Source organism: Triticum aestivum, chromosome 2B (assembly GCF_018294505.1).
Source record: "Triticum aestivum cultivar Chinese Spring chromosome 2B, IWGSC CS RefSeq v2.1, whole genome shotgun sequence".
NCBI classification, from domain to species: Eukaryota; Viridiplantae; Streptophyta; class Magnoliopsida; order Poales; family Poaceae; genus Triticum; species Triticum aestivum.
Genome location: NC_057798.1, coordinates 317439018 through 317446594, shown reverse-complemented (window position 1 = coordinate 317446594; position 7577 = coordinate 317439018).

Here is a 7577-nt window from a genome sequence, read left to right as displayed (position 1 = left end):
TCCGGCCGCACTATGTGTGCTCACCATACCCGGGGGCTTCCTATACAGAAGCTAAATATAATTACTTTTATGGTGTCCTGCCGACCACATATGCGTGCTCTTTCCATATGTGCCTTTTCCTCACCATTATATGCATCGATATGACATAAGATTTGGCTATGCTGGGTTGCCTGGCTCTTGTGTTTATGCCCTATGTTCCCGTTAATTCGGCTAGGGCATAAGGGGAGCACCTCTGCGATTGTTACTGCCGGTTCAGCCGGATGTGTACCTCAGACTGGGTGAAGCCGAAAGCTAGCGTTCTTAAGGGAATATTTGGTCGGTGAACAAAAGATGTTTCTTTCGTTTATTACAACGTGAATCCCCAGATGTTTTGTATCCTGCGTTTCTGTTCGCAGTTTGGACATGCACATCAATGCATGCGTACCCAGGGAAAGGAACCCCTAACGGAACTATTCTCCCTGGAAGATGTTTCTTACTACCCATGTACTATAACATAAGTAGTTGGGTACTTGTCTGTCCAAGCACTTATGACCCCTACGCCTGGTTTCCACGCATACCCCAGTTTTACATAGCCGAGCGGGTATTCGGATACACCCCGGACTGTCGGATCCGGGGGCTGAAGCAAAAAGATCCGCCAAGACAAATGATTTTTAATCCGGCTAGGGACTACATATGTCCATTGAATTACATAGTCACTTGGACTGGCTATATTCTTCCTCTATACCATCCAACAGGCTATCTAGCCTGCAATCCTGTTGGGAATATTTTGCGGCTAACGCTACCTGGTCATACACCAGACTTACGGGAATCTCTTGCTCATCTGGCCCCGCCGGTCCGACTTCGACCATATGGTTCGGGTCAATCTTGGAGTATCCCGTCTTCACCATGGCCCAGGCTTCCCTTGCACCTTGTCGGTAGGATGATACCTTCCATAACGAGAAGCGCCGCCATGCTCCTTGGAGCATATCCATGAGCTCCCCCATGCCTCCTGGCAGGGAAGCGGATGGCCACAAGACCTGGGCAATACCCTGCATCACCCGCTGAGCTCGTTCGTGCAATTGTGAGAGATCTTGCAGCAAATCGCCTGCGGACACGGGCATCTCCTCATCAGGATGGCCCGTCAGCATACCTACAGACATAAACTCTTTTAATACGCTTCCTCACCAAACTGTACTGCAGATCGTTTAAGCACTTACCATATATGACGCGACAAAGCCTCCTGTTCTCCTTCACGGAGTCTGCAAGCTGAGCTCGAACATCTGCTAATTCGACGCCCAGACTGATGTTGGCATCTTGGAGATTATTTTTCTCCGTCCTAACCTGCGTAAGAACACGCTCGCCAGCCTTTAGCTGTCTTTGGAGATGTGACTCACTATCTTTTCCGATCTCCGGATTCTCCCCGGGATTGTCTGCAGAATTTTTTGTTAGACTTATAAAGCAAGCCAAATACTAACTGGTATATGTCCCTAAAATTTATCTATTGAGACAAGGGTTACAAGATGAGGCCTTCTGGGATTCCTCTAGTTTGGCAACCGCGGCCCTCGGCTGGGTCTTGCACTCCTCTAGCTCACGAGACAAATGGGTATTCTTCTCTACAAGAACCTGTGCATACAATGATCCTTAAATTAGTTGTTCCAACTGTTTCAAGTCTCAGGGGCTACTGATATACATGCTTATCAAATTTTCTTACCCGTATATATTTTGCATACTGGTCCGTCGCTCGGGCGAGTCCATCTTGGGCAGCTCGAATGTATGCGTCTCCCGAATTGAAGGCATTGAATGCCTATTCGGAAAAGATAAAGTATACCATTATGAAGTACGGCCCATCGGCGCCGGTGATTCATGGTGCTCTCTACTTCAGAATTTGTGGCGGAGAGCCTATCCGCATCCTCTGTAGGAGGACAGTTCAGCATTGGCCCCGCATTGGCCTCCTCTCTTGAAGCCGGTTCTGGGATCCGGCTGGTGGAGGCACGACCGGCAGGATCTCCAAATATAGTCCGGTGACTACTCTTTCTGCGAGGACACGATAGACGCTGTTACATTTCAAACATGATAATCACAGAGCAGATTTTAACTATACCTCTGTGACGGCGTTTCGACCCTAACCGGCATCCTCTTGAGCCTGCCTGGCCTGGATGCCCTTTGCTGACGAGCACCTAGGGGCTCGGCGCCGCATTCCAATGGTCGTCTCTATAAAAATACGATATTTGTGCATAAGGCGTGGTATAAGAAGGAATCCTCTTCAAAAGTTAAAGCTTCAACTTTGCTTACACGCGACGCAGGGAGCAGTCCGAGATAATCGGCGATAATAGCCACCAAGGTGTCGTCGCAGGCTGCCTGAGAAAATGTCCCGTCGACAAGCTCCACAGATATATCCGGATCTTCTTCAAGTCCGGGGTCGAGGGCCCGGCCAGAATCCTCTAGCTGTGGAGAAGGGCTGTTGAACTCTTTCACGTCCTTCATCGGTTCCTATTTAGAAATATCAAGGTAAATGATTGTGATGAAGGGCGCCAGAATGGATAGAGTTGGGTAAAAAGTAACGGCTTACCCAGCTTGGGGAGTTGTACATGGAAAATACATCCCGTGGTTTGATACGGAGAAACTCTTCTTCTTCTCCTTTATATGAATCGAACAATATTCTTGCCAGAGCAATGGCGGATTCCGGACCCTTACGACCATAGCGGGTGGCACCATCTTCCCTGTTGAAGTGCCACATGGGCTTCCCCCGATATTGAAGTCGTTGCACCCCCTGCATTATGCATATTGATATAACCTCGACAATTGTCAGTCCTGATTGGGCCAGTGTCTTTATCCTGCTCATCAGGAAGCGGACTTCTCTAGTATCTTCCTCCTGGGGGCTCCGAGGGCGCCACCTTCGGCGTTTCTTTAGTGGAGCATTATTAAACTCGGGGAAGCCCGTCCAGATTGGGTCTAGAAGGGGAACATCATCTACATAAAACCACTCCGAGGGCCAGTCTTCAGATGCCTTCTTTGGAGTGCCGGACAGGTATCCGGTTTGGGCGACGCGCCATATTTCGGCTCCGCCCACTTGTCGGTGTACAAAAGTAGGGGCTCTGCTTTTGACCCCTTTACTTGTGCACGGGCAGTCAGAGCCTCCGCGGCGGCCACGCTTAACAGGGCAGGAAAGGGAAGCCGGAGAGAAACCGAAGGCACAAGACAAACAAAGCAACGACAAGGTCCAAGGCCACAAAGATCAGATGGATGGAGCAGGTTTCCCCAGCAAGGACCCTTGCCGAGGCAGCCCCAGCGGCCCCGGCGAGACCCTTGCCGGGGCAGCTCGCCCCCACCAGCCGAGCGAGCCACCTTTGAGCCCACGGACGCTAAACAAACGCGGTCGGACAGGGCTTGGGAGGCACCTCCGTGGTGGCATGCAGATCTTTGTGAAGACAAAGAATAGTCAAGATCAAATGAGGATAGGAAGGCAATCATCCTCACCGAAGAAACCCACAAGACCCCTGGCAAGATCCTTTCCGGGGACGCCTGCACACCATCGCAAGACCCTTGCGGGGCCACCCGACAAGGCCCTCGCCAAGCGCGCCAGCGGAGCCACTACCAGGCCCGCGCCATCCAAGTCTTCGCCACCATTCGCATGCAGCTGCTGACCCAACCAGCTAGGCAGGCACCTGCGTGGCAACATGTAGCCCTTCGTGGAGGCTCCACCACCGCTCCACCTCAGCTACCTGCCTTCCTACATAGCACCGCACGCATCGTTGGCCAGGGCGCGTGTCGAAGCAAGGAGGAGCGGCGACGGACGGGACGGGCCTTGCCCCCGTCCCCAGCGGCACTGTATCTCTCAGCGGTATATCAGCCATCTCTGCGTGGCAATTCTTTAACTGGGAAACGTGGAACACATCATGAACTCCTGACAATCCTTCGGGCAATTCCTATTTGTAAGCAACTTCTCCCATTCGCTCCGGAACTTTGTAAGGTCCCGCAAAACGTGGCGCTAACTTTTCCTTAACTCTAAAGCGCTTAACTCCCTAAAGTGGAGATACATGAAGATAAACTCTGTCTCCGACTTTGTAAACTGTCTCCTTGCATTTTGAATCTGCATAGCTCTTCTGCCTAGATTGGGCTACCTTGAGCCTATGCGAATCAACTTCACTTTCTGTTCAGACTCCTTAATCAAATCCGGACCAAACAACTGGAGGTCTCCAACTTCATCCCACGATAATGGGGTCCTGCACCTCCTTCCGTACAAAGCTTCGAAAGGGGCCATCTTCAAACTAGATTGATAATTGTTGTTGTTGGAGAACTCTACATATGGCAAATTGTCGTCCCAACTAGATCCATAATCTAGCACACAAGCTCTCAGCATATCCTCCAAAATCCGATTGACTCTCTCGGTCTATCCATCTGTCTGCGGGTGAAAAGCTGTACTGAACTCTAGCCTGGTACCCCAAAGTTTCATGCAACTGATTCCAGAACTTTGAGGTAAACTGGGTTCCTCTATCAGATACAATACTCCTCAGAACTCCATGCAGACGTACGATCCTGGTCATGTAGATCTTAGCCAACTTAGCACTGGTGTAAGTGGTCTTCACTAGGATGAAATGAGCTACCTTCGTCAAACGATCGACTACAACACAAATCGACTCGTAGCCTGAACGAGTACTGGGCAATCCCGTGATAAAATTCATGCCTAACTTATCCCACTTCCATTCGGGTATCGGCAATGGCTGTAACAATCCGGCTGGCTTCTGATGCTCTTCTTCTACTCTCTGACAAACATCACAAACTTCTACATACTCCGCAATATCCTTCTTCATTCCGGTCCACCAGAAATTATCCTTCAAATCCAAATACATCTTGGTATTTCCTGGGTGAATCGAATATGGCGAATCATGGGCCTCCTGTAGAATCAACTTCCTGATCTCCAGGTCATTGGGCACATAAATGTGGTCATCAAACCATAAGGTATCGTGCTCATCCTCACGAAATCCTTTAGCTTTTCCTTTGCTCATCTTCTCCTTTATAGAGGCAATCTCCTTGTCGGTCTTCTGAGCTTCTCTGATCTTATCCATCAGGGTTGACTGAATCTCCAATGCTGCTACATAGCCTCTTGGAACAATCTCTAAACATAGTTAGCGAAGGTCCTCGGCTAACTCCTTTGGTAACTCTCCGGTCATGAGTGTGTTGACATGGCTCTTACGGCTCAACGCATCGGCTACTACGTTAGCCTTTCCGGGGTGATAATGCAATGTCATGTCATAATCCTGATGAGTTCCAACCATCTCCTTTGCCTGAGATTCAACTCCTTCTGTGTGAAAATGTACTTCAAACTCTTGTGATCCGTGTACACCTCACAATGATTTCCGATGAGAAAGTGTCTCCATGTCTTCAACGCATGCACTATGGCTGCTAACTCCAAATCATGATTGGCATAATTCAGCTCATGAGGCTTAAGCTATCGAGAAGCATATGAAACAACTCTTCCTTCCTGCATAAGCACTACTCCAAGTCCTCGACGAGAAGCTTCGCAATATACTTCGTAATCCTTGTGATGATCCGGCAGAATCAATACTGGTGATGTAACCAAACATTTCTTCAACTCCTGGAAATTGGCCTCAAATTCCTGAGTCCATTTGAACTTGGTATCCTTCTTTAACAATTCCGTCATAGGCTTCGCAATCTTCGATAAATTCTCAATGAATCTCCGGTAGTATCCTGCCAGTCCAAGAAAACTCCGGATCTCTCCAACTATTGTTGGTGCTACCCAATTTGTCACAGTGACAACCTTGGTGGGATCTACTACTATTCCTTCTCCGGATATAACATGTCCGAGGAATCCAACTTCCTTCAACAAAAACTCACATTTGCTGAACTTGGCATATAACTGATGTTCTCTGAGCTTCTCCAGTACCAGACGCAAATGCTCCTTATGCTCCTCTTCATTCTTCGAGTAAACCAAAATATCGTCAATGAACACCACGACGAACATATCCAAAAACTCCATAAACACCTTGTTCATCATGTTCATGAAATACGCAGGTGCGTTAGTCAGACCAAATGACATAACGGTATACTCATATAGCCCATACCTGGTGGTAAAAGTTGTCTTAGGTATATCCTGCTCTCGAATCTTCAACTAATGGTATCCTAATCGCAAATCGATCTTGGAAAATACCTTAGCTCCGTGCAATTGGTCAAACAAATAATTGATCATCGGCAGTGGGTACTTGTTCTTGATGGTCACTTCATTCAGTCCTCGATAATCAACAACCATCCTCAAAGATCCATCCTTCTTCTCCACTAGAAGCACTGGTGATCCCCAAGGTGAAGAACTTGGGCGAATATATCTTCTATCCAATAAATCCTTAATTTGTTTCTTAATTTCCTCCAAATCTTGTGCGGGCGTCCCGTACGGTCTCTTAGATACCGGTCCTATGCCTGGCAAAAGCTCAATCAAAAACTCAATGTCTCTATCCGGTGGCATACCTGGCAACTCTTCTGGAAATACATTAGGGAAATCCTTCACCACGGGTACTTCCTCCTGCACAACTCCTGATAAGGAATTTACTTGTGTCCTCTTCGTCTCATGCCATGATACATACTTGATCCTTCTTCCTTCTGGGGTGGTAAGCAAAATCGACTTACTGACGCAATCGATATTTCCTCCATACATCGACAGCCAATCCATACCGAGAATTACATCCAAACCTTGGGATTCCAAAATGATTAAATCTGAGGGGAAAACATGCCTACCTATGCTCAATGGCACTTGAAAACATCCTCGACTGGCCATATACTCTGCTCCTGGTGAGCTTACTAACATAGGTATTCTAAGAACCTTGGTGGGCAGTTTATACTTATCCACAAATCCCCTTGATATGTATGAATGCGATGCACCAGTATCAAAAAGAATGATTGCAGTAAATGACTTAACCAAAAACTTACCTATTACTGGATCGGGCTGGGCTTCAACCTCCTCCACGTTAACATGGTTCACTTGTCCCCTATTGAAAGGATTCGGCTTCTTTCCTAAGCTTCCATTTCCATTCTGGGCTTCAGGACATCCATTGGCATAATGTCCAGTGTTCTGGCAGTTAAAGCAAGTGACTTGGCTCAGGTCTCTCTTGGCTGGGGTTGACGGGTTAGTACGGTTCTGGCCGTTGCTTCCTCCATTCCCGTTACCATTCTTAGGGCCATTATGGTTGTGCGAGCTACCTCCTCCATGGGTATGTTGGAAATGTCCTCCCGACTTTGGGGTAAAACGTGGCTTCTGCTGAGCTCCAGAACTGTACTTTCCTTGTCCATACTTCCTCTTGCGGTTCTCAATCTTCTGCTGCTTCCCTTCAATCATAAGAGCACGATCTACCAACTCCTGATAATTATTGATGTTTGCTACCATCAACTACATGCTCAGCTCATCATTCAGTCCTTCCAGAAACTTCTCCTGCTTAGCTGCATCCGTAGCAACGTCATCTCGGGCATAATGTGCTAACTTACTAAAGTCATCCACATACTGGCCAACTGTCCGTCCTCCTTGGCACAAGTTGCGAAACTCACGCTTATTCATGGCCATAACTCCTGCTGAAACATGGGCAGTATGGAAA